The following is a 26,090-nucleotide window of genomic DNA, read 5'->3' on the forward strand; positions in this document are numbered from 1 at the left end:
ACTGGGGATGCCTGTGACCGCCTAGATTCCTTGGAATCTGTCCAAACCACCTCTCTCTGGCCTTTCCTTCCAGGCCTGTGTGCCCCGACAGTTACCCTGAGGCCAACAGGGAAGCAGCTAATGCACTTTCCTTTAAATATGTTCGGCAAACACCACCCTCCTCCACACACACACACACGCATATACACACGCACACACACTCACCGACACTTCAGACAGGAGGAAGTTCTGAGCTACATGCCAGCAAGGCAAGCCACCAGACAAGTCAGAGCCAAAGCTACGATGCTTTGACCGAAGGCCCTTATCACTCCTCTGGTGCTTGTATGTGTCACACACGGTTTGTTGAGGAGGAACCCTGCAGTGGCCAGGTTTGCACAGAGGATATAACGTCAGGATTCCGCTGACTCACGGGTTGGGGCAGGGATGCTTGTTCCCGGGAGGGAGCAGGGGATGGGGCTGCAGTGTGACACGCCTCAGGCCCCACACGGGCCCCTCTGTGATGACCGCCACCTCCCTGGGGAGCAGTGCTCCCTGGGGAGAAACGCATGAATGGAAGAGAGAGGAGAAGGATAGCCGGAAAGCGGGAAAAGCAGACATAATATTTTCCATGACTCACACAGACAGGGAGATTGGACTCAAACTAATTCTGGTGTTTTGAGATCAAAACAGCGTTGGGGGTGGTCGTTTGGGAGCAAAAATCCACTAAGTTAATCCAATAACCTGCAGACAAGCTAAAAGCTGCTCTGCCTCAAACTCTCTGTTCTCGGCCAGAGAGAAGCGCCTGAAGCTCCACCAAGGCTGGGGTCGTGGGGACCAAGCTGGAGGATTCATTTTAATTTTAAGACATGATTAAAGGCCTTGTTAGATCCGTCTTTCAACAGACCATGAAGGCCCACATTGGAATATCTCCATCTTGGAGACATAATGGCCCTCCCTCCATCAGGAAAATATGTGTGAGTCTGGATTCTGCAAAATGTAACCCACAAGCTTAGTGCTGAAAGTGTACACAGACTTCTGCTTGTTAAAGGAGCTTCAGCTCTTGTCCCTGGAATCTACCTTTGCCCGGCTGGAAGCACTCCGCTCTCTGTGCTGTTTTTGTCTTCGTCTCTGCAGATCTCTGGGAGAATCACCAGAACGCTGAGACTCCTTCTCCAGCGTCTTTATTCGTCCTGGTCAGCTGCATCCTTGATGCTGAGAGACCTTGGGGTTATACAGAGTCGAGGACACGGGGAAATCCGTCTGTCTCCTGCATCCTGCCCTGTCCTCTCGGCCATCGCCTTGTCTTTCGCAGGACAACCCCAGCTGTGAACGTCACCCGGCCAGAGAGACGCCAGCATAAACAAGGGCGAAGATGTCGACGGGACCTACGTCCACCCTTGGGGCCCTGGGAGGAAGGGGGCCAGCCTGGATCCGTGTCAGTAGTGATGAACGCTAGTTCTCCAGTACGCCCAGGAAGCCCATTTCTGTGCTTGCGTTAAGTCTCAGGAGGAAAGCACCCCCGGTCACACTATCTGTGCTTCTGATATCACCAGGAAGAACTCTGCAGCCCGTCTTCTACACGCCTGTCCCCGTGACCAGCTGAGAATAAGGAGGACAGAAGACCTCCCCCATGCGCATGCAGGATGGCAGGCGGGGGCCCTGCAGAGGAGGGGGGACTCACGGGGCTGTGGCGTCTGGGCCTCCAACCACCCACTGCTAGGGCCCAGGAGGAGCCGGGTCACCTCGCCCTGCATGCATGGGATCCAAAATGATTAAGGTGGGTTGGCGATAGACTGCAAGGAACAGGGACAGCCCTGGAGGAGCCCCCTGGGGACATGTTTTCTCTTTTGTCAGTATTTAATCTAATCCCTGACCCCCACCCCAAATATATATACATATAGTCAGAATTGGGAGAACTTGTTGCCAAAACTTCTGCTGACAATATAAATTAAAGCCACCCCCTTAGATGCTGCAGGAGGGCAAGGGATCCCCCTCCTTTTCCTCCTGATTTATACCCCAGGATCTCTCTGAAGCTTCCCCAAGCCTGCCTGTGGGGCCTACCCCCTAACTCCCAGCATTGAGGGCAGACCCAGCCCAGCAGGTCCAAAGATCCACCGCCTTGCCCCCTTGTAGCTCATGGGATGCCAACCTCTAGCGACCCTGCCCTGGGACGTGCTTGAAGACAAGGACAGTGAGAACCAGCTACAGGAAGTGTGAACACTGGCTTCACATCCTCAGAGGGACACACGTGCCATGAGGAGAAACCAGGGCCAGGCCACCAAGGCCTTGTCTGCGAAAGCCTCCTGGTCTGTGAGCCTTTATGAAGATCCACAAATAGCCTTACCTTCTGCTGTGGTAAGTACTGGATTAAAAAAAAAAAAAATCCAGCAACAATTTTTTGCATCTCAATGCAAAAACAAGCCTGGTTAAAAATAAGTCAATAAAAGGTTTAAGAAGTTGTTCCCAGAAGGTGGGTGAGGGGAGTGGGAGAGGTCGGGTGGGAGGAGGGGTCCCCTCTGATGGAGATGTGGACAGACAGCTGGGCCGTCTCTGTAGTGGGAAGGGCAGAGCACGTGGGAAGCCGTGTCTCCAGTGCTTGACTGCGGCCGCGGCGGGGCTGGTGGGAGGGAAGCGCCACAGGGCACCTGCCTCCCACCCTGACCCAGGCGTGGGGCCCAGGACCAGGTCCCCGGACGCCCAGGCTTCGGGTTCTGCCTGCGTCCTGTAGGGATCACAAGCCAAACCAAGTCCTGTCGGTGCAGCGGGAAGAAGCGGGGGAGGAGGCTGGGGGCTCGGGGCCCCAGAGGGCACGGGCAGGAGTGGCGTGTGGAAGGACGGGAGAGCCGTGTCGGAGCTGAGAGGTGGCAGGGAAGATAGGGCCCCACTCACAGAGCCACAGCTCAGAGGGTGGGGGGTCTCCTGCTCCAGCTCCCCTCCCACCGCCCCACCAGCCCCGGCCCTCCCCCAGCTTCAAGGGGAACTGCGGTCCCGCCGCAGAGAAAGAGAGGTGCCCAGAGGGGCCGCCTGGACCCTACACGCACGAATGACCCTCTCTGAGTCTCAGTCTTCTGAAATGAAAATGGAGACGTGAGGGCATCCCCCAGGGCAGAGTGAAGGGGGAATGCGGACCGCATCTTCAAAGGGCTCTCCTCTGAACCTGTCATGGCAGCTGCTCAGAACAGGTCACTCTCATCAGGGCCGCTGGTACGGAGGCTCATAGGGCCCCTGCAGAGAGGGGGCTGGGGAGCAATCCTGGGTTTCCAGAAGACGCTGGAATTCTGGGCTCCTGGAACTCGGCTGGGAAACCGTTTCCATCTATGGATCCACTGTGCCTTGCTCTGCCACCAACAGGATAGTAAGTCTTCATCCTGGACAGACAGAGCCTGGGGGACACACACACGGATAGGGACAGTTCAATACACAGCTGCTTGAACAGAGCATCCCAGGCCAGAGGGAGCGGCGGTTGCTTCTGCCGGACGAGGCAACCTCGAGAGTAAGCACCCTTGGCCCCACAGGGAGAGGGGCCCACAGGGACAGCCAGCATGGGGAGGGCCACAGGGCGCATGCCAACAGGGCAGGGACTGCTAGGCGCAGTGGCTGTTGGCCAGCAGGGTGTGCGGTGACGAAGGGGCAGCCCCGGCCTGCCCCTCGCTTCCGCAGAGCCGGCACATGGCTGTGTACTCGGCCAAGGCCGCCAGGTCGGACCATCTGGGGCCAAGGCCACGCTGTAGGACAAACTGTGTTCTCAGGCCGCTACGCCGAGCCAAGGCCGAAACCTGCCTCCCAAGAGCGTGGGTTTGGCTCGCTGGACCGCCCCACGCCGCACTGAGCTGCTCAGCACCCAGGGGCCCGGCCACCTGAGAGCAATTCCACGTCCAAGCAGGAGCCCCCATCTGAGTCTCATGGAGCTGATCTCCTGCAGCTTGCACGGCAGAGGGAGGCCCCACAAGGCAAACCCCAGCCCAGTGCGGACCGTGGAACTGCGGAAGGGGAGAGGCCAGCCCGTCCCCGAAGGAGAGAGGGAAGGGCCCAGAGGCGACGTGCGGGAGACAGGAAGACGCAGCCAGCAGACACAGGGCTAGAGCGAGTGGGGCGAGAGGGCCCAGCCTGACCCCAGATGGAACAGGAAGACCCGAGACAGAAAGAGGGCAGCACTTTACAAACCCAGGGGTCCCGCCCGTCAGTAGCCCACCTGGGTCAACGCCGGACACACAGCAGGACCTCAGGCTGGACGGACGGCCGACCTGCTCCAGGCGCCGCGCACAGGCTGGGCCTGGAGGCTGGTCTTGTCACTGCATCCCCGAGAAGGACAGAGGCTCTGGGGAATGTCATTAGGGCAGGGCCGCCTTGGAATCCTCTTGGATTTGCATGAGATTGAGAGGCTTCTGGCTGCAGTTAAACACCACAAGCAGCTTTTGCACAAAGAAAGGTTTTATTTTCCTGAACCTCCATTCCTATGCAGAATCCCAAAGGAAAGAATTCACACCAATCAAAATCGGGATTTATCAACCAGAAAGTTCAGCCTTGTTTCCTGCCAAGCCTAGTCATTTATAAAAATAGCTAGTTATTAGGTTTTCCAAGACCGAGTTTCACGAGCTACCTGATTTTTCTGGCTCTGAAGGCAGAGGGGAGCTGGCGGGGATATTGGGGGTGGAGTCCCAGGTGATGCTTGCTTCCTCATGGTGATTCGGGTGGGCAGAGGCTGGAGGGCTGTCAACGCTATCCAGGACTCAGAGAAGCTGAAGGGAGGAGCAGAGACCAGGGAGAGACGGAGGACGGGGCCGGGTCAGAGCACACAGTCCCTGGGAGGCTCAGTGTCCCCATCCCTCCTTCTTCCTGCAGAGATTCCCAGGCCCTGCCCAGAGGAGTGAAGCAGAGTAGGACCACATCTGCCACCCAGGTGCATGCAGCCTGGCAGGACCAGAGACGGAGGGGGAGGGCAGTGCAGCTCCGAAGGCGCCAAGGGGGACAGGAGTTGGGAAAGCTTCCTGCAGTCCGAGGGCACTGCATCCCTGGGAGCACAGGGAAGAGCCCCAAGCCCTGAATCGGTGCCAACTCCGCAGAGACGTCTCCCCGCCTGTGAGCACAGCCGCCAAGATGCGATTCAGCACATCAAGGACGCCAACAGACACACAGCCAGGACCACCTGACTGCAGGCACCTCATTCTTCTCACACCGGAAGGTCCTCCAACAGGACACATGAGACCAGCAGTGCAGACAAGCAGGGGCCAGGGGCTCCGGTGTGGGGTGAAGCCCGCTCTGGTCCCCTCCACGTCTTGCATCTGACAGGACGCTGTCACCTGGGTCCCTGTCCTGCTCTGCTCTGCACACTGCAGGGAGGCTGGGAGCATCTAGGGGTTTGGGACTGGATGCTGTATGCAGGGCAGGGCTGCTGCTCAGGCCGGGACTGTGCAGAGGGTCCCGCTCACGCATCACGTGTGGGGCGCACCGTGCTGGAGCAAACACGGGGAGAAGCAGGGTGACCCGTACGTCCTTCCCCCTCACTAGGCGGGGGCACTGCCAGCTCAGGGTTTCCTTGGGTGGGACCTCACTCGCTGGGGCCCTAAGGGAGAGCCCCCCAAGGTGCAAGGGACACAGTGGGAGAGGAGGGCGCTTTCTTTCCCTCTGCCAAGAAGAAGGAGAAGCAGCCTGACCCTCAGATCCTCTCTGAGGGCAGCTGCAGAGCCTCCGTGAGCGATCCGCTGCTTCCCCCAGTCTGTCTGGCCTCAGCCCCGCAACGTGTTCCAGGAGCCCCTCCACGTGGTAGCCTGGGCCTGGCCTTCAGAGACCCCACCCCCGAGGGTGAGGACGGGGAACAAGACCAGGGTCTCCTCGCCTCCTGCGTTGACCCGGGTGTCTAGAAAGTGCCCTGTTGCTTCTCAGGTCGCCAAGAAATAAAACGCAGAAAACAAGGGGAAGGCTGGGTGGTAAAAACACCCTGACAGGACTGGCTGCTGCCCGCAGGCGAGCAGCACTTGGCACCATGTTCAGCTGCCCCACTCCCGCCCAAGAACCTGCATTAGGAACTGCACCCTGGCAGGACTGGCTGCTGCCCGCAGGCGAGCAGCACTTGGCACCGTGTTCAGCTGCCCCACTCCCGCCCAAGAACCTGCATTAGGAACTGCACCCTGGCAGGACTGGCTGCTGCCCACAGGCGAGCGGCACTTGGCTCCATGTTCAGCTGCCCCGGTCCCGCCCAAGAACGTGCATTCAGAACTGCGGACGTTGTATCAAACGTGTTGACTGCTCCTGCGGACACTCTGTTGCTGTCGTTCAGTCACTAAGTCATATCCGGCTCTTTGCAACCCCGTGGACTGCAGCACGCCAGGGGTCCCTGTCCATCACCATCTCCCGGAGTTTGCTCGAATTCATGTCCATTGAGTCAGTGATACCACCCAGCCATCTCGTCCTCTGGACACTTAGGTACGAGTGAATGTTTGAACCAGTGTTACCAAGAGCTGGAGCTCACAGTCAGCACCTATTCAGAAGACACTGGGCCCGCCAACGTCTGTTGTTGCTAACTTTGCCACCATTGTTCAAAATAGCAGTTTGTCAATGAGATATGCAAACAGCAACCAAATGTGACTTCTCATGTAAACAAGGCACGATTCCAGAATATGAACTGTGGGAACAGAAAGCGTCTCTTAAGGTAAATCCCATGCGGTCATTGATGTGACTTGTAAAAATGTAAATCAGTAAATGCCAAAGCAGCATGCTGGTTGTCTCCTTAAGCCTTAGAGTGTGGCTCTTGCTTTGAATGCAATAATATTCAACAGCCCGCAGATTGGTCAATTGCCTCGTGCTTGCAGTTGGATGGTGTAAAGCTCATTTTCTCCTTCTTGCTGCAGAGCTGGGGACACTGTACTCTCTGAGTGCCAAGAATAGCCCTTTGAATGGCTGTTCTGTATTTCCTTAAATGAGGTACGGTAAAATCTCATTCTAACAGACTTCTCTGCTATGCCCTAGAAGTCGTCAGATGTCTGGTTAACTCAATTCTGCACAAATATGGTAAGTTCTATCTTCACAGCCAGTTCGACCAGAAAGCAGTTCCAGTCTTTGTCCACCAGAAGTGAACAGTAGGACATGGCCTTGGGGTTGAAGAGGGTCCACTCATTTCCCCATCAAAAGCCTTCCAGTTTCGCCCTCTTCACCTGCAGGGTGGGTGGCTTCCAGCTTCCCGCCATCCACACCCAGATCAGAACCATGGAGAATCCGGGCACGAGATGGGGCGGGCACAGTCCCACACAGGCCCCCAGTCACAGCCGTGGGTACTGAGCAGCCAACGTTTGTGGGGACTCAGCAGAATTAATGAGTGATGGATGGAGCGTTCCATGGGTCATTTGCGTTTACATAATTGTTCACAACCTCCCTGAGTTTTGTTTTTCTTTGGTCAGTTGTAATGTTTCCTCTCTCATTTCTGATTTTACTTGAGTCTTCTCTTTTTCTCTTAATGTATCTAAAGGTGTAAATTCTGTTTATCTTTTTTTAAAAGAGAGCCCTTAATTTTGTTTATCTTTCCTACTGTTTTTCCGGGGCTTCCCAAGTGGCTCAGAATTTGAGCCTGCAACACAGGAGACCCTGGTTCAATCCCTGCCTCAGGAAGACCTCCTGGAGAAGGAAATGGCATCCCACTCCAGTATCCTTTCCTGGAGAATTCCACGGACAGAAGAGCCTGGCAAGCTACCGTCCAAGAGAGTATCTCTATTTCATTCATTTCTGCTCTGAGGTTTGTTTCTCCTCTCTAACAACTTTGGGTTTGGTTTGTTCTTTTTTTTTTTTTTTTTTCAGTTTCTCAAGGTGTGAAGTTAGGATATATTTGTGGTCTTTCCTTTTTCCTAATGTTAGGCATTTATCACCATATACTTCTCTCTCAGAATGGTTTTTGCTGCATTCCATACGTTTTGGTATGCTGTGTTTCCATTTTTGTTTCTCTCAGATATTTTTACGATTGAAAAGGGTATGATTTCAGTCTCCTCGCCCTTGCTAAGGCTTGTTTTGTGAGCCAATCTGTGATCCGTCTCAGGGAGCGTTCCGTGCTCACTGGAGAAGAATGTGTGTCCTGCCGCTGTTGAGCGCAGTGCTCTGTATACATCCGCAGTCCATTTGGCCTAAGATATAGTCCACTATGCTCTTATTGACTTTCTGCCTAGCTGATCTATCCGTTACTGAAAATGGGATATTGAAGTCCCTGCTATTATTATATTGCTATCTGTTTCTCCCTTCGGATCCGTTCGTATTTGCTTAATATATTTTGGTGCTGTGATATTGAGTACTTACATATTTACAATTGTTATATCCTTTTGATGAGTTTGTACCTTTATCATGATATAATGGCCATTTTTGTCTCTTGTTACAGTTTTTGACTGAAATTCCATTTTGTCTGATACAAAATTCACAATCCCTGTTCTCTTTTGGTTTTCATTTTAATAGGATATCTTTGTCTATCCCTTCCTGTCAGGCCTACGTATCTCCTTACAGCTGAAGTGAGTCTCCTGCAGCATACAAATAGGTCCTGATTTTTCATCCACTCAGTGACTCTAGGCCAAAAGACTGGAGAATTGAATCCACTCCCACTTAAAATAATAACTGACAGCTGAAGACTTTGTGTAGCCCCCAATTCACTGCTTTCTGGCTGCTTTGCAGTTCCCCTGTCCCTTTCTTTTTCTTTCACTGCCCTTCCTTGCAAACTGATAATTCTCCACAATGATGTATAGGCTTCCCTTCTCTTTTCTCTTTTGTTTATCTATTGTAGGTTTTTGCTTGTGGTTACCAAAAGGGCAGCCTTGTTTTAAAGTGTTATATTATACCATTTATATAATATGTGCATGAGAGAGAGACTGACTTTTAAAAAGTGGTGCCTTGTGGCTTCACTACCAAATGAGATACAAGATCATTGAACATCATTCTAATGGAAAAATCATAGCAAATGACTTTTTAGTTTAGTCATTTTCAATAGCTTCATTGAGACATAATTGACTGAAATACAATAAACTGCACATATTAAAGTATACAACTTAATAAGTTTTCATGTGGTAAAGAATCTGCCTGCAATGCAGGAGACCCCAGTTTGATTCCTGGGTCAGGAAGATCCACTGGAGAAGGGATAGGCTACCCACTCCAGTGTTCTTGGGCTTCCCTTGTGGCTCAGCTGGTAAAGAATCCGCCAGCAATGTGGGAGACTAGGTTCAATCCCTGGGTTGAGAAGATCTCCTGAAGAAGGGAAAGGCTACCCAGTTCAGTACTCTGGCCTGGAGAATTCCATGGACTGTATAGATCACGGAGTTGCAAAGAGTCAGACGTGACTGATGACTTTCACTTTCACTTTTTTCAACGTATGCACACATCCACGAAACCGTTATTGCAGTCACAATAATAAACAAAAGGCATCGCCCCTAAAGCTCACTCCTGCCCCTTTATGACCCCCTCTTAGATTCAAAGTAAGTTTTAAGCCAGTCAGTCCTCTAAATTTATTCTTTTTCAAGATTGTTTTATTATTCTAGCTACTACTTAGAATTTCCATGTAAATTTTTAAATAAAGTCATCAATTTAACAAACAAACAAAAAAAGCCTGGAGTTTTGATTAGGACTACTTGAATAACAGACAATAATGCAGTTCAGTTCAGTTCAGTCGCTCAGTCGTGTCTGACTCTTTGTGACCCAATAGACTGCAACATGCCAGGCCTCCCTGTCCCTCACCAACTCCTGGAGCTTGCTCAAACTCATGCCATTGAGTCAGTGATGCCATCCAACCATCTCATCCTCTGGTCCTCTGAACTGAATCAGGGTAGATGTTCTGAGGTGGAGTGCATTCATCCCATGAAGTAGGGTGTAATTTGTCAGATTTTGTAGACACCCTTCAGAGAAGGCAATGGCACCCCACTCCAGTACTCTTGCCTGGAAAATCCCATGGATGGAGGAGCCTGGAAGGCTGCAGTCCCTGGGGTCGCAAAGAGTCAGACACGACAGAGCAACTTCACTTTCACTTTTCACTTTCATGCATTGGAGGAGGAAATGGCAACCCACTCCAGTGTTCTTGCCTGCAGAATCCCAGGGACGGGGGAGCCTGGTGGGCTGCGGTCTATGGGGTCGCATAGAGTTGGACGTGACTGAGGTGACTCAGCAGCAGCAGCAGAAGCAGTAGATGCCCTTTGTCAGGTGAAGGAGCTCCCATCTCTTCCTTATTCGCTGAGGCTTCTCATTACGAACAGATGTTGAATGTTTCACACTGTTTTACTTACTTATCTTTTCTTCCCAGCTTGCAAATCAGTTATCACGATTTGCTGTGCTGTTTAGGTGACTGGTTTAGAGTGTATAGTAGACATCATTGACTTATCTTGGTCTATGTTCAAGCGGTATTATTCCATCTTGCACGTAGAGTGGGTGCGATTGTGATCTCCCTTAACAGATGAGAAGACTCAGGCTTAGAGTCTTCACTGGAAATTGCAGTCTGGGTATTTTGTAGTTTTTGTTGCGACACTGCCATCATTTCTTGTTTTAAGACCACTTTTCTTCCTCCTTGTCTTAAACACTACCCTACTTGGAGACAAGTACAATATTTACCTGTAATTTCTTACTTTGTTTAAACTATTTTCACATTTAACTGCAGAGTTTATTAGGAATCTATTTTAGTGTATAGCATGACATCAAAGGGGCTTCCCAGTGGTGCTGGTGGTAAAGAACCCGCTTGCCAGGGCAGGAGACCTAAGAGACATAGATTCGATCCCTGGGTCGGGAAGATCCCCTGGAGGAAGGCACCGTAACCCACTCCAGGATTCTTGCCTGGAGAACCCCTTGGACAGAGGAGCCTGGTGGGCTGTGGCCCATAGCCCCGCACAGAGTAGGACGCAACTGGAGCGACTTAGCGTGCACGCACGCATGTGATATCGAGATCTAACTCTTTGACAGAGATTTTGCCATATCCCAGCATCATATGTATGTATGTGAAACGATTTGCATGATCTATGCCATTTTTATTAATGGCACACAAAATATTTTGACCTCTGCTTGGTCGTAGTTCTTTCTAGCTCCCTTCTTTTGAATAAATATCTCAGCCACATTAATGTATTACACCCTAGATTAACCGTTTTTATTTTCTCACCTCTCTGGAACTTGGGCTTGGCACAGAATGGCGTGTGCATGTCACTCTTACACATTTTTCCTGGTTTTCCAGTTTCAGAGCCCAGCAAATCTCCACTAGCCCATCCAGTCCAGTCTTACTTGAATAGTTAAGTAAAGAGACGAAAGCTTTACTTCAGCACCATTCTTTTCTCGTACTTGTGGACACCGTATTTTTCCACTATTCTCAAGCGTACGATTCTCTCCGTTGTGTTTCTAACTGGCAATACCTGGGATGCAAGGAAGTTATTAACTCAAACACTTTTATTTATTATGCCCCAGTATTATAATTTAAATATCTTCTGAACATTTTTCAAGTGAATCCCCTGGGGGCTTTGGAAGAAATTAGATCATCTGCAAATAGTTTGACATTAGACTTTCCTCTGTTGCTGTTGAGTCACTAAGCTATATTCAACTCTTTATGACCCCGTGGGCTGCAGTTTGTCAGGCGCCTCTGTCCTCCACTGTCTCCTGGAGCTTGCTCAAATTCACGTCCGTTAAGTCGATGATTCTATCTAACCATCTCATCCTCTGTAGCCCCTTCTCCTCCTACCTTCAATCTTTCCCAGCATCAGGGTCTTCTCCAATGAGCCGGCTCTTTTCATCAGGTCACCAAAGTATTGGAGCTTCAACTTCAGCATCAGCCCTTCCAGTGAATATTCAGGGTTCATTTCCTTTAGGATTGACTATTTTGATCTCTTTGCTGTCCAAGGGACTCTCAAGAGTCTTCTCCAACACCACAGTTCAAAAGCACCAATTCTTCTGTGCTCAGCTTTCTTTATGGTCCAACTCTCACATCCATACATGACCACTGGAAAAACCATAGCTTTGACTAGACGGACCTTTGTTAGTAAAGTGACACCTCTGTTTTTTAATATGTTGTCTAGGTTTGTAATAGCTTTTCTTCCAAGGAGAAAGCATCTTTTAATTTCATTTTCCTTTCCAACACTTAAATATCTCACTGTTCTCTTTAGCCTGTTGCACTGGCTGGAATTCCCAGACCATCAAGAACAACATAATCTTCCTTTCCTGTTTTGGGTGGGAAGCCCTGCAGTATGTCACTGCTGAGGTGTGAGGTAATTAGATCAATATGATTTTTAGCATGGTGAGGAAGTATATACCAGGACTTTTGGAGTCTGACTTTATCAAGGACCTTTTTAGCAATTATTCACTTTCTTATATAAAACTGTTTGTTTACACCATTGAGATGCTATTTTTTTTTAAGTTTTCTAATTTAAATGCAAATTTGTACTATAGGATAAAATGTTTTAAGTTTTGATGAGATAGTCTTTTAACACACTGTTATGGGTTGTTTTGTTCTGCTTTGCTTGTTAATTTAGGATTTGACATCCACTCTGATCTGTTTACTATTTTTTTTAATTTATTTCATAAGTGCACACATCTCTTAATAAATGGGTGAGTTTTCTGTCTCTTTCTGAACTTGGGACAGATCATACAATGTGAATAATCAGCTCCCTGAGATTTTAAAATAATTTCTTTGTTTACAACCTGGCACATTTTTAGAGTGATTATGCAATAAATTTTTACAATCAATTTTATCAATAGTTAATTTTTCAAGTTCTCTGGTTTTTTATTAGACTTCAGGGGGAAATGATCTTCACAAAAGCTCCACACTTTTTAAATTTAATACCATTTCCCTCTGCATAATAGTCATGCTTCCTAAAAAAGAAAAACCTGCTCAAACTGTCATCATACCTTCTCCCTCATCTCCAGTTGCGTCTTCTTTCTTTTTCCTATAATAAAGTGTGTTTCTAAGTCCCTAGAAATACTGGACTTGTTTAATTATTTAACAGCATTCAAACCTCAACTTTGAAATCATAATTTTATCAACTTTTGTGGCGTTTCCTTTTGGTGTTTCATAGTCTGAAAGCATGATTGGCTTTTTTATTTTAACTGCCTTTTTGTGGACTGCTATAATCATCTATTTTAATTCAGTGAAACTTGAAGGAATAGTTTCTGATCATTGTGATTAAAGGTTCAGAATATCAAATAATAACAGCTGCCATCATTATCATATTCTAATAGTCAACTTTTAAGATCCCATGTGTTATCCAAGTGCTTCACATGCCTTTCCTTATTTAATTTTGAAGGAAGCAAGCGGGAGTTCACACTCTCAGCCTGTGTGAGCTGGGACATCAGTCTCCCCCTCAGACTGAGATTCACGCATTGGCTTCCCTGTCTCAGAGCGATGCCACGAGCTCTCTGGGGTCTCAGCTTGCAGAGCTGATGGTGAGGCTTGCAGCCTCCATAACAAATCTCAATTTCTTACAATAAATCTCTTTAGATAGATAAACAGGTAGATAGAAAGACAGACTGATGGGAGGACAGAGACAATGGCTATTGATAGATAGATACAGAGAGATGATGGATAGATTGTAGGTGGACGATAGGGTGACAGGTAGAGAGAGAGATGGAGCGATGGATAAACAGACACCCTTTTGTCTGTCTCCCGGGAGACCCCTAATACACACCCTATACAGGCCCTTCCCACCCCGTCTTCTTTCCCCACATCCTCACATCTTACAGGATCATGTCTCAGACCTTTGTCTCAGGGTTTGGTTTTCAGGAACCTAAGCTCAGACAACGCCAACAACATTTAATCTTCATTTACCAAAACAAAATGTGCCTCTTCATTTTGCCTAATGTTTTAGCCTTGAAATCGCCTGTGTCTAACAGCAGTGACATCGCCTATGCTTTCCTTCAGGGCTTTCCAGGTGACACCAGTGGGAAAGAACTCACCTGCCAATGCAGGAGACGTGAGAGACGCAAGTTTGACTGCTGCATCAGGAAGATGCCCTGGAAAAGGAAATGGCAACCCACTCCAGTGTTCCTGCCTGGGAAATCCCATGGACAGAAGAGCCTGGCAGCTACTGTCCATGGGGTCACAAAGAGCTGGACACGACTGAGCTGCACACACAGCATGCTTTCCTTTAGAGAACAAAGACTTAGAGAGAAAACTATCGTCTTTTAAAATCCTCACTCTCTAGTTTTGTTTTGTTTTTTTCTCTTACAACCTTGCCGAGTTGGCTTTAGTTTTGTAGCCTCGTGGCTGCAAAGGGACCCTGCATGTGTGTATCATGACTGCCCACTCAGTTCAGTCCAGTCACTCAGTCGTGTCCGGCTATTTGCCACCCCATGAATCGCAGCACGCCAGGCCTCCCTGTCTATCACCATCTCCCGGACCTCACTCAAATCCACGTCCATCAAGTCGGTGATGCCATCCAGCCATCTCATCTTCTGTCGTCCCCTTCACCTCCTGCCCCCAGTCCCTCCCAGCATCAGAGTCTTTTGCAATGAGTCAACTCCTCGTATGAGGTGGCCAAAGTACTGGAGTTTCAGCTTTAGCATCATTCCTTCCAAAGAAATCCCAGGGCTGATCTCCTTCAGAATAGACTGGTTGGATCTCCTTGCAGTCCAAGGGACTCTCAAGAGTCTTCTCCAACACCACAGTTCAAAAGCATCAATTCTTCGGCGCTCAGCTTTCTTCACAGTCCAACTCTCACATCCATACATGACTACTGGAAAAACCATAGCCTTGACTAGACGGACCTTTGTTGGCAAAGTAATGGCTCTGCTTTTGAATATGCTATCTAGGTTAGTCATAACTTTTCTTCCGAGGAGTAAGCGTCTTTTAATTTCATGGCTGCAGTCACCATCTGCAGTGATTTTGGAGCCCAAAAGCATAAAGTCTGACACTGTTTCCACTGTTTCCCCGTCTATTTCCCATGAAGTGATGGGACCAGATGCCATGATCTTCGTTTTCTGAATGTTGAGCTTTAAGCCAACTTTTTAACTCTCCACTTGCACTTTCATCAAGAGGCTTTTGAGTTCCTCTTCACTTTCTGCCATAAGGGTGGTGTCATCTGCATATTTGAGGTTATTGATATTTCTCCTGGCAATCACCAGTTCACTACAAAAAACAGAACAGAGACACACACAGGGGGCTTCCCAGGCGGCGCTAATGGTAAAGAACCATCTGCCAATGCAGGAGACATGAGATGTGGTTTGATCCCTGGGTTGGGAAGATCCCCTGGAGGAGAGTATGACAACCCACTCCAGTATTCTTGCCTGGAGAATCCCATGGACAGAGGAGCCTGGCGGGCTACAGTCCATGGGGTCTCACAGAGTCGGACATGACTGAGCGACCTAGCACATGTGCACACATACAGACACACACCCTACTGGTTCTGTTTGGTTTTGTTTTTTTTTTTTTTTTTTTCAGAGAGCCCTGACTACTATGGGGAAAGATACATTATGGGAAATGGGAGTTTGCAGAAACAAGAGGCCAAGGTATGCAGTGGTCGACTGTGTTCATGCTGAGGTTCCTGGGATTGGTGGACAAGGGAGGAAGGCACCTAGGTGTGAACACATGGATGCGATGGGGCAGAGTGACAGGTGCGTGAGCGGGCAGCAGTGGCTTGAAAGGAGCCGCAGCTCTGGCAGAAGAGATAGTCTGGGAGGCCAGGAGCCTCTCCGGTCCAGAGTGTGAGCTGGGCAGGGGCACAGTGACCGCCACAGCTCTCCAGGGGTCAGCGAGAGCAGGCAGGAGAAGGAGACAGAGAACAGGAACAAGCCAGAACATTCCAGGGACTGTCCCCCAGAGGGGACTGGGGAAGGGGAGGTGGGGAGCCCGGATGAATGCATGGAGGGGGCGGGCGAGGAAGTACTGCCTCCAGGAGGGGGTGCGGACTGCTGGCACCCACGTGGCTCTGGGCACAGCCATGTGAGTCAAGAAAGTTTCTGCTCCTCCCAGGAGTGAATTTATGAGCCGTTCTCTAAGTTTCCAATTCTATTAAGATTGAATGTCTGCTAAATGGAAAGCCTGGCGCATTTTAATAGGATTGTAATAGCAGGTAATTGCATGTTTATGCATATATTTATATAAGGAGATTATCAACAGCATGTCTCTCAAAATCACGACTTCGAAAAACAGAATTTATATCCTAAAACTGCTTTTACAACTCCTGTATCAAATCGCATCCTTCTTTATTTCCTACAGGCCTTTCTCAGGCTAAACTTAAATTGCCACGTGTTTTAATAAAATTTACTTTGAACCTCCTGTATTTCATTATGTGAAAATGGGTTTCTGGCTGCCTCTCCTATTTAAAGAAATGACACCACTAAGTAGATGCCTTTTGAGCAAAACCATCTGCATTACCTGTGGCTAACCCCACCTAGGAATGACCAAAACACGTTGTTCTGCACAAACGTCAACAGTTCAGAGCCACTCGGATGCCAACTATGCGCCTGCTTGGCGCGTTTCTACAATTTTATGTTGCATTAGATTTGGTATTCTTAGTTTACAGCCTATTAAACCTGATAAAGTTGAAATATGAGCTCCCTGGATCATAAATGAACATAAGCTGCTCTCAGACAAATGAGAGGCTCAGAATAGAAATATTTACTGCACCTCAGTGAGAAGTTTTCATAAACTTGTCCAAGCTGGTGTAGCTGTTCTTTGCAGCGGAGCAGCTGAAGCACCGCATCCGCGTGTGTCCTGTGAAAGACTGTGGCTCTTGACAGCAGGTAACGAAGCCTTCGCCCCAAACTCTGGGGAGCTGTGGCACCCAGAAACCCCTCAGCTCCTCAGAGTTGATCAGGAATCTCTGAAAGTCGGAAAGAAAACTGCGTCTGATGAGTCATCTCCCATCCAGAGGCTCCTGGACCCTGAGCCCTGCTTCCCTTCTGCTCCTTGGGGAAGGGCGGGCACTGCCCTTTAGGGGTGTGCTCGCAAGGGAGGCCCTATCTAAGGGCACAGAGGTGGCGGCCAGGGTGAGGAGGGCCCCGCCCACCACGGGAGGAGACTGGCGGCCTGGCCGGAAGGCGAGACACCTTCTTCCGTTCTCAGCAGCCTGTGGAAGCCCCGCTGTGGGCAGACAAACCCTGAAACCCGGAAGCCACGTGGGGTGCTCAGCAAGGTGGCCTGAGCAGCTGGGGAGGCCTGCAAGGAGGAGGGCCCGGGTCCAGCAGGAGGCTGGGAGGAGGTGTCACCCCCAAGCTGGGGAACCTGGAGGTTAATGGAGCGGGCAGTGGGTGAGGGGTTCCGGGATGGGGGGACCTGAGTTGGTCACAGTAGACAGCTTTGCTCCCCAGTCTGATGAAGAAGGAGGGAAGTAGAAAGAGCAAGACCAACACATGGGGAGCTGCCTGGTGGGGCTGGGCTCTGGGGAAGGGAGTGGGAACGGTCCCCGCCTCTGCCGGAGATGACCAGCTTGTCTGCATTTCCCAGGACTCTTCTGGGCCAGCACTGAGAGTCCCGTGTCCCAGAGCCCCCTCGGTCACCCACCCTCATCCTTTTCCCTGCTCCCCACCCACTGACCCCAACTCAGGGCAGAGGGTGCCTGGGGATGCGCTCGGGACCCCGACCAGGCGGGAGAGGGACGGAGTCAAAGTCAACCCACCTCTGAGATACTTTGTTTTATGAGGAAACACTTCAAAGACACTGGAAAAAAAAACAAAACAAAACAAACAAACAGAGATTAACTCAACACTCACACATCTCCATCACCCAGATGAACAGACCTTAACATCCTGTCACACTACCTTCAGGTCATTTATCATAAAATGAAATATTATCTGCAATTTTGAAGCTGCCTGCATACTCACCTTTCATTCTCAGAAATAACAACTACGCTGAAATTAACATCATTCCTGAGCTGTATGTCATGGTTTTATAATAGCTAGCGTGCATTCATAAGCCACAGAGTAGCTTGCTTGCTGTAAACCCTGTGCTTCATAAGGTGTAGAACATTCAGAATTTGTTCGGTGCTGTTCTGGAGAACATGGGATCTTGGTTCACAAACTCGGAATCCTTCACTTGACCTGAGGACGTGCTCGTCTGTGACATGATTGTAACGAGGTCGATGCCCCCTTCTACATGGTTGGTCACGTGACCAGTTCTTGGCACACCCCCTTCAATGACAGGGACGAGGCTCCCTCCGATATTGCCACATTTCTCTCATTTCTCAAAATCATGAATATGACAAATCTCAGCATATTTTAATCTGCTACCAATTTTTTGCATTTTACTTACATTTTATTTTGAAAAAATTTCAGACAAAATAAAGTAGACAAATCAATACAAGCAATTCATGTTCATCTTCATTCAGATTTCAAAAACTGTTGAATCTTTCATCTTGGCTTCCTCATTCTTTCTCTTGTCACAAGTATTTTTTCTGAACCATTTGATTATGAGTTTTTTAATAATATTCTGGTACCCATAAACGGGCTTTCCACATGGCACTAGTAATAAAGAACCCACCTGCAATGCAGGAGACACAAGAGACTCGGGTCTGATCCCCGGGTTGGGAAGGTTCCCTGGAGGAGGAAATGGCAACCCACTCCGGTATTCTTGCCTGCAGAATCTCATGGACAGAGGAGCCTGGTGGGCTACAGTCCACGGGGTCACACAGAGTCAGACATGACTAAGCAACTTGGGACAGGGATCTAATACTACAACAATTATTTTGTAAAATCAAAAGGCATCATTTTATATAACCGTAGCACAATTATCAAAAGCAGGACATTAATGCAGTACAGTTTCGCCAATGGGCACACTAATGTTTATAAGGAAAAATGTCTGGAAGGTAATCTTATATCCCATGTACTTTGTCAGCCTCTTTAGTTTTTCCTTGTTCTTCATAACCTTGCTTTTTTAAATTGAAATATATTTGGTTTACAATGTTGTGTTAGTTTCAGATGTAAAGCCAAGCGTTTCAGTTATACATATACGTGTGTATTCTTTTTCAGATTAATTTCCCTGTAGGTTACTACAGAGTATTGAGTAGTGTTCCTCAGGCTGTACAGGGTCCTTGTGAGTTAACTATTTTGTATATAACAGTGTGTGTATGTTAATCCCAAACTCTTAGCTGAATAATCTCGACATTTTTGAAAAGCATAGGCCATTTATTTTGTAAGATGACCCTCACTTGATTTGGGATTGTGTACTGTTTCTTCAGATGGTGATTGCAGACATGAAATTAAAAGACGCTTACTCCTTGGAAGGAAAGTTATGACCAAACTAGATAGCATATTAAAAAGCAGAGACATTACTTTGCCAACAAAGGTCCATCTAGTCAAGGCTATGGTTTTTCCTATGGTCATGTATGGATGTGAGAGTTGGACTGTGAAGAAAGCTGAGTGCAGAAGAATTGACGCTTTTGAACTTCGGTGTTGGAGAAGACTCTTGAGAGTCCCTTGGACTGCAAGGAGATCCAACCAGTCCATTCTGAAGGAGATCAGCCCTGGGATTTCTTTGGAAGGAATGATGCTAAAGCTGAAACTCCAGTACTTTGGCCACCTCATGCGAAGAGTTGACTCATTGGAAAAGACTCTGATGCTGGGAGGGATTGGGGGCAGGAGGAGAAGGGGATGACAGAGGATGAGATGGCTGGATGGCATCACTGACTCGATGGACGTGAGTCTGAGTGAACTCCGGGAGTTGGTGATGGACAGGGAGGCGTGGCGTGCTGCGATTCATGGGGTCGCAAAGAGTCGGACACGACTGAGCGACTTAACTGAACTGAACTGTTTCTTCATGGTTAGATTCAGGTAATGTGTTTTTGTCAGGAATGATACAAAAGTGACTCGTGTCCTCGGTAAGCACATCACATCAGAAGGCCCAGGATGTCAAGCTATCCCTTGGCTGGCCATGTGACCTTTGGGCACTTGGTAAAAGCGCTGCCCGCCAATTTTCTCCACTGCAAAGTTCTTATCCTTCCTGTGTATATATAAACACTCTGTGGGGAGACATTGTACATTCTATTTTCTCTTCCAACTCTTACCCCGGAGTGGAAGCATCCGTTGGTGACATTCGCTCGAAGCAGTTACTGATGTGGTGGTCGATAGATTACGACTTTCTACTTCCATAGCTCTTCTACCGTAACTACGAGTGGGATTCAACGGGAAGGAAGACAACTTCCTCTTCTCCTTGTGCCTGTGTGTGGTCGACGTAATTTCATGGATTCTGATCTTTTCTATAAGTTACCACCTATTGTTGTCATTTAGTTTGATGTTCAGACTGCTCCATATTTGGCCATAGGAGTTCCTCTGAGGTGCCTCTTGTGTCTTTTCACTGACCCCTGTGTCCTTCTGACGTGTCCCATTGCTCTGAGTGTGTTCTTGCTTTCTGTCTCAGAAAGATATTCCAGGACCATCTTGTTCTTGCCCAGCCCAGGTCTGCTGCTGTTGCTGCTAAGTTGCTTCAGTCGTGCCCAACTCTGTGCGACCCCATAGAAGGCAGCCCACCAGGCTCCCCCATCCCTGGCCCAGGTCTAGCTGAAAGAATTCTCCAGAAATAGTTTTCCTAGCTCCTTCTGGTGGAGAACTGCACACACACACACACACACACTGCATCTATCTCTACTCCTATCTGTAGATCATCTGTCACATGAATTCACACCAACTCTTGCAGTTCAAGTCCAAGTCCACCGGGTTAATTCCAACAGCCACATTCCTATTTCTCCAACAATAAGGAACCTCACTACCATCACGACAATGTAGATATGTATTTGTTCAGTTCCATAAAACACATTCAGTACTTCCAGAATTGCTCACAAATACCACTGTAGATTTGTTTACAGTTCCTTTATCTCTATCTGGAGGGTGTAAAGTCCAAATGCTGCATTCAAGAGTCGTGTGGGATGGTCCCTCCCGTTGGTGCGGTCCTGTCCCGTGTCCTGTTGTAAAGCTGGTGCACAGGCCGGTTCACTTGTTTCTGTTTGTTTATCCGTTTAAGTGGATGGGAAAGGGTATCACTAGTTTGTGTTCATCGAAAATTCGCATTGATTTATGCTTCCCTAATCACCAATGAAGATGAACATCTTTACATGCCTATTGGCCATTCACATGTGTATATCTTCTCAAGTATCTTGCCCAATTGTCCTCAGTTCAGTTCAGTTCAGTCGCTCAGTCGTGTCCGACTCTTTGTGACCCCATGGACTGCAGCACACCAGGCCTCCCTGTCCATCACCAACTCCCGGAGTTCACTCAAACTCATGTCCATTGAGTCGGTGATGCCATCCAACCATCTCATCCTCTGTCATCCCCTTCTCCTCCTGCCTTCAATCTTTCCCAGCATCAGGGTCTTTTCAAATGAGTCAGCTCTTCGCATCAGGTGGCCAAAGTATTGGAGTTACAGCTTCAACATCAGTCCTTCCAATGAACACCCAGGACTGATCTCCTTTAGGATGGACTGGTTGGATCTCCTTGCAGTCCAAAGGACTCTCAAGAGTCTTCTCCAACACCACAGTTCAAAAGCATTAATTCTTTGGCACTCAGCTTTCTCTATAGTCCAACTCTGACATCCATACACGACTACTGGAAAAACCATAGCTTTGACTAGACGGAGATTTGTTAGCAAAGTTTCTATTTTAATTATTGTGTTGTAAGAGTTCTTTATAGATGCAGACATCTTTATCAGACACATGTTTTGGAATATTTCCTCTTGGTATATGCCTTGCCTTTTCCTTGTTCTTACTGAAATATTTTGAATAGCAATTTTTTTCATTTTGATGAAGTCCAATTTACCAATTTCTTTTTTGTGTTTCTGGTTATGCCTTTCATATCAGAAATCTCTGCCTAATCCCAAAGTCACAAATATTTTTCCTATTTTAAAACTAAAACTTGTATTTTATATTAAAATATGAAAACTTTAAGAAGTTTTAAGTCGATGATCCATTTTGTGTTAAATGTTGCTCCTGGTAATTGAGATTACATTTTTTACACAGATATTCAATTTCTCAAAAAAGCATTTGTTGAAAAGAATATTCTTTTCCAATTGAATTACCCTGACACCATTGTCGAAAATCACTTAGCAGACACGTGTGGTTCTATTTCTGGAGCTCTGTCCTGTTCTGCTTGTGTGTCTATTCTTATGCTAATACCATGGTGCACTGATTACTCAAGCTTGATAGTGTGCTTTTCTTTCAGCTGCTATAACTCTTCAAATTTGTTCTTCTCCAAAATTGCTTTGGCTCTTCGAGATCCCTTACATCCCCATATAAGCTTTCTATATTTTTCAATATTTAGTTATTTGGCTGTGCGGGGTCTTAGTTGGGGCACGTGGGATCCAGTTCCCAAACCAAGGATCACACCCAGGCCCCCTGCATTGGGGCTTAGGCTTAGCCACGACCACCAGGGAAGTCCCCCAGTAGAAGTTTTAGAATCAGCGTGGGGCCCCAGTGCCCTGTTATTATGAGCTCTCCACATCCTGGCTGTGCCCACTGCAGCAACTGCTGTCTGGAGGCTCCTTCTCCAGCCTTGAGGACTTGGTCCAAGAAGCAGATCAGGACCCAGGCGAAGCCTCTAGGGGCCGTGTCCACAGCTTTGGGCTCTCCTTCCTCTCCAGCACTCTGACGACTATGTCCAGCTCCCTCTGTCTTCTCAAACCCCCGTCCTCGACCTAATGAGACCAAACGGGTCTCCCCAGGTGCTCTGTTCTGCCCTGCAGCCCAGAGACTCACCAGTCAGGGTCCTGAACTACCTGACAGCCAACATCCGGAGGCGGGCGCTTCCAAGTCTTCGTTCGGTTTCCTGGCTGATTACAGGAAGGGAGCACTTTCCCAGAGCTCCACTCTCCCTGGGGGAGGCAGAGCCCCCTCCGCTGTGGTTTTAATTGGCACTTTTTAATTGCAAGTGGGATGGAACAGCTTTGTTCTTATTCATTGTCTTTTCTGGTTTCATCTGCTCTAAATTTTCTATTTGCATCTTTGCTCAATTATCTACACAGTTACCTATATTTTCCTCCTCAGTTTATGAAAGTTCATTACCTCTTTTGGTCTCAACTCTTTGTCAGCTATACACATTGCAAATATCCTCCTGTTTGGTAATTCTGTACAATTAACTATGTTTTGGGGCTTACCAGGTGGCGCTAGTGTTAAAGAATCCTCTTGCGGATGCAGGCAATGCAGGTTAGATCCCTGGGTCGGGAAGATCCCCTAAAGGAGGAAATGGCAAGATGCTCCGGTATTCTTGCTTGAAAAATTCCATGGACAGAGGAACCTTGCAGGCTGTAGTCCATAGGGGTGCAGAGAGTCAGATACAACTGAGTGACTGAGCACACACACAATTGTATTTAAGACCCTTTATGTTTCTTTTGAAAGATTTTCTTTTCTTTATCTTTTGTTTCATTTTGTTTTGCTTTAGAGGGGAGCAGGGCATGAGGAAAGCAGCGAGTATTGATCGTTCCTGGATCATCTGTCACGATGCTCTTATGACATTCTACCTTACGGCCAACTAAAAATTTAACACATTTAGAGCTTAATGAATTTCTTCTTCTGTATTGAGTGAAATAAACTTTATTATAGAGGTAAGCAGTCTTCCCAGCCCACTTATCAAGTATCCCTGTCTTTCTTGCTCCAGTTTTCTGACACCAAGTTCTCTTATAAATAGAAGCCAGTTTCTCAGCAATAAAATAGGCTTTATCAGTCTGTTTGTCAATATATTTGTTCTCATTCTGTTTATTCATGTAGCTTCATATAAACTTTGATATCTCATAGGGCAAGACAACGTATTCTAGTCTTCAAAATCATCTTGGATTATGTGAAAAGTAGATAACGAGAACCTGCTGTATAAAACGGGGACCTCTACTCAGTATTCTGTGTGGCCTAATGGGAAGGAAATCCAAAAAAGAGGGGATATATGTATACATATAGCAGATTCACCTTGCTGTAAAGTAGAAACTAAGAAAACACTGTAAAGCAACTATACGCCAACAAAAATTAGTTTTAAAAGGTCATCTTGGCTTTGTATCCTTCAATGGCACCCCACTCCAGTACTTTTGCCTGGAAAATCCCATGGACGGGGGAGCCTGGTAGGCTGCCGTCTGTGGGATCACACAGAGTCGGACACGACTGAAGTGACTTAGCATAGCATAGCATATTCTAAAATGTTCAGAGGAGCAATAAAAGCCCAAATGAAACAAAGAAAATACGCCAGAGAAGTCTGGGAAAGTCTCAAGTGGAAAACCTAGATGTGAAAAACAGTCTTTGACTGAAGAGTCATGAGGAGCTAAGTCATAAACCAGATACAGGTGAGGAAAGAATATTGGATTCGTTAAGACAGAGCTGAGAAAATCACAAAAGAGGGCACACAGAGGTGATGAGGCCACAGTGTTAGAGTCGTTAACAGACGTTTGGTCGTGGTCGGGCAGGTGAGCGCCGTCAACAGAAGTTCCAAAAGACAGAGAGTGTCACACGGGGCTGGGCTCAGAGTGTGTCATCAGGTCCCAGAAACGGTTTATTCTTGAGTGAAAAACTCTAAGATGACAGGAGCGGCTTTCAGAGATGGTCAGCTCGAATCACCTGCTCCAGGGGTCATCTCCCCCGAGCCCATGAGCACTGTGGGTCACCCGCCCCCGGCGCCAGTGAGAGGGCTCCACAGCTCAGGAGGAGGGGAGAGGGTGCGCCCCAGGCGGCCAGAGCCCTTCAATCCCGCATCCCACTCTTCATCCCACCCCCCCATGGAGGCAGCCCAGTCCCCCACCAGACTCCAGACACAAAGGTCCAGACAGTTCCCGGAGACGTGTGAAAGCATTGCCCAGGGCCTGCTCCGGGGCAGCCTGCGCCGGGGGCGCCACGCCTGGGGACCCGCACGTGGGGGCCTGCACCGGGGGGCTAGCACCTGGGGGCCTGCACCTGGGGGGACAGCACCAGGGGACGCCACACCTGGAGACCCACACCTGAGGGGCCTGCACCTGGGGGCCTGGACCTAGAGGGCCCGCACAGGGCGCTAGGCACTGGGACCAGGGCAGAGCAGTCTTCCCAAGCTCACACCTAATGCCAGCAAGGTACCTAAGCTCTCCAAGCAGCTCTCTCTCCTCTAAGAATAGGAAAGGAATGGGATGAATAAAGGAAAAGAGAGGGAGAAGGAGAGTGAGGGGGAGAGGAGAAGGAAGGAGAGCATGGGCCACCTGAGCAGCCAGCACGGGGCCTGGCTGTAAGGAGCACCGGGCAACAGCAGAGAAGAGCAGCCGTGTGGAAGGTGACATCGCCCCCGACCACAGAGGAGCACTTCCTGCCACGCCCCTTCCAGCACAGACACCACAGTTTCCACACCTAAGTGAAAGGACTGTGACATTTCTGAATCAAAACACAGTGTTTAAGTGTTGCTACTCGCATAATTAAAACTTTTATGTATGTAAAAAGCTTAGATTTTTTCCCTCTCTTTTAAAGATGAAAAATTCCACTTTCTAATTGCAGCATCCTTGTGCCAGCCCCACCCGGCCTCCAGGCCTGAGCTCACCCACACCCCTCCGCCAGCAGAGATGGAGCCACTAGAGCCCCTGTGCCGGCAGAGATGCAGCCGCCAGCCCCATGGCCCCCTTTCCCTGCCCAGCACTATTGGTTGCCATGGAAACCTGCATTTGCAGCCAGCACCAGAGGAGCCGGCTCCTTTCATGTGGCCCACTGGGTCCTAATCCCATTTCTGTCTCCATCTCTGGAGAGCTCTGCCTCTCTGTGGGGCTTCCCGGGATGGCGGGCAGTTGGTTGCCAGGACGACGTGCTTGTGGGTCCCACAGGATGGGGCAGGGGGATGTCTGGACCCAAGCTTTGGATTTAAGGGCAGCATCTGTGGCCCAAGTCGAGGGTCTGGGGGCTCCTCAGAGGACAGACACGTGGGACGCAGGTCTTCCCACCTCCTGAAGCCTCCACTGCTCGCCTGCCTGGCCACTGGATGTGACCGAGGAACACTGCTGGGAGGCCCCACGCGGAGGCAGGCCAGCCCATGAGCACAGGAAGAATGCATGTTGGCAGCAGGGAGCAACCGGAACCTGCTGCAGGCATGTCCACAGCCCCGCCGGTGGGCTTGGCCCCCCAGGAGAGGGGACGGGCACTCCAACCCTCAGAGGCCTGGAGCGGGAGAGAGCAGGCCCTGCAGCGGGTGTGGGTTGGCCACAGGCAGCAGGTCACATGCAGGGCAGAGGCCTGGGACAGAGGGAGAGGGCTCACAGAAACAGCTAGACCATGACTGATGCA

The sequence above is a fragment of the Bos grunniens genome, chromosome 26, assembly GCF_055505025.1.
Source record: "Bos grunniens cultivar Pamir isolate PY7600 chromosome 26, Bosgru_T2T1.0, whole genome shotgun sequence".
Taxonomy (NCBI): domain Eukaryota; kingdom Metazoa; phylum Chordata; class Mammalia; order Artiodactyla; family Bovidae; genus Bos; species Bos grunniens.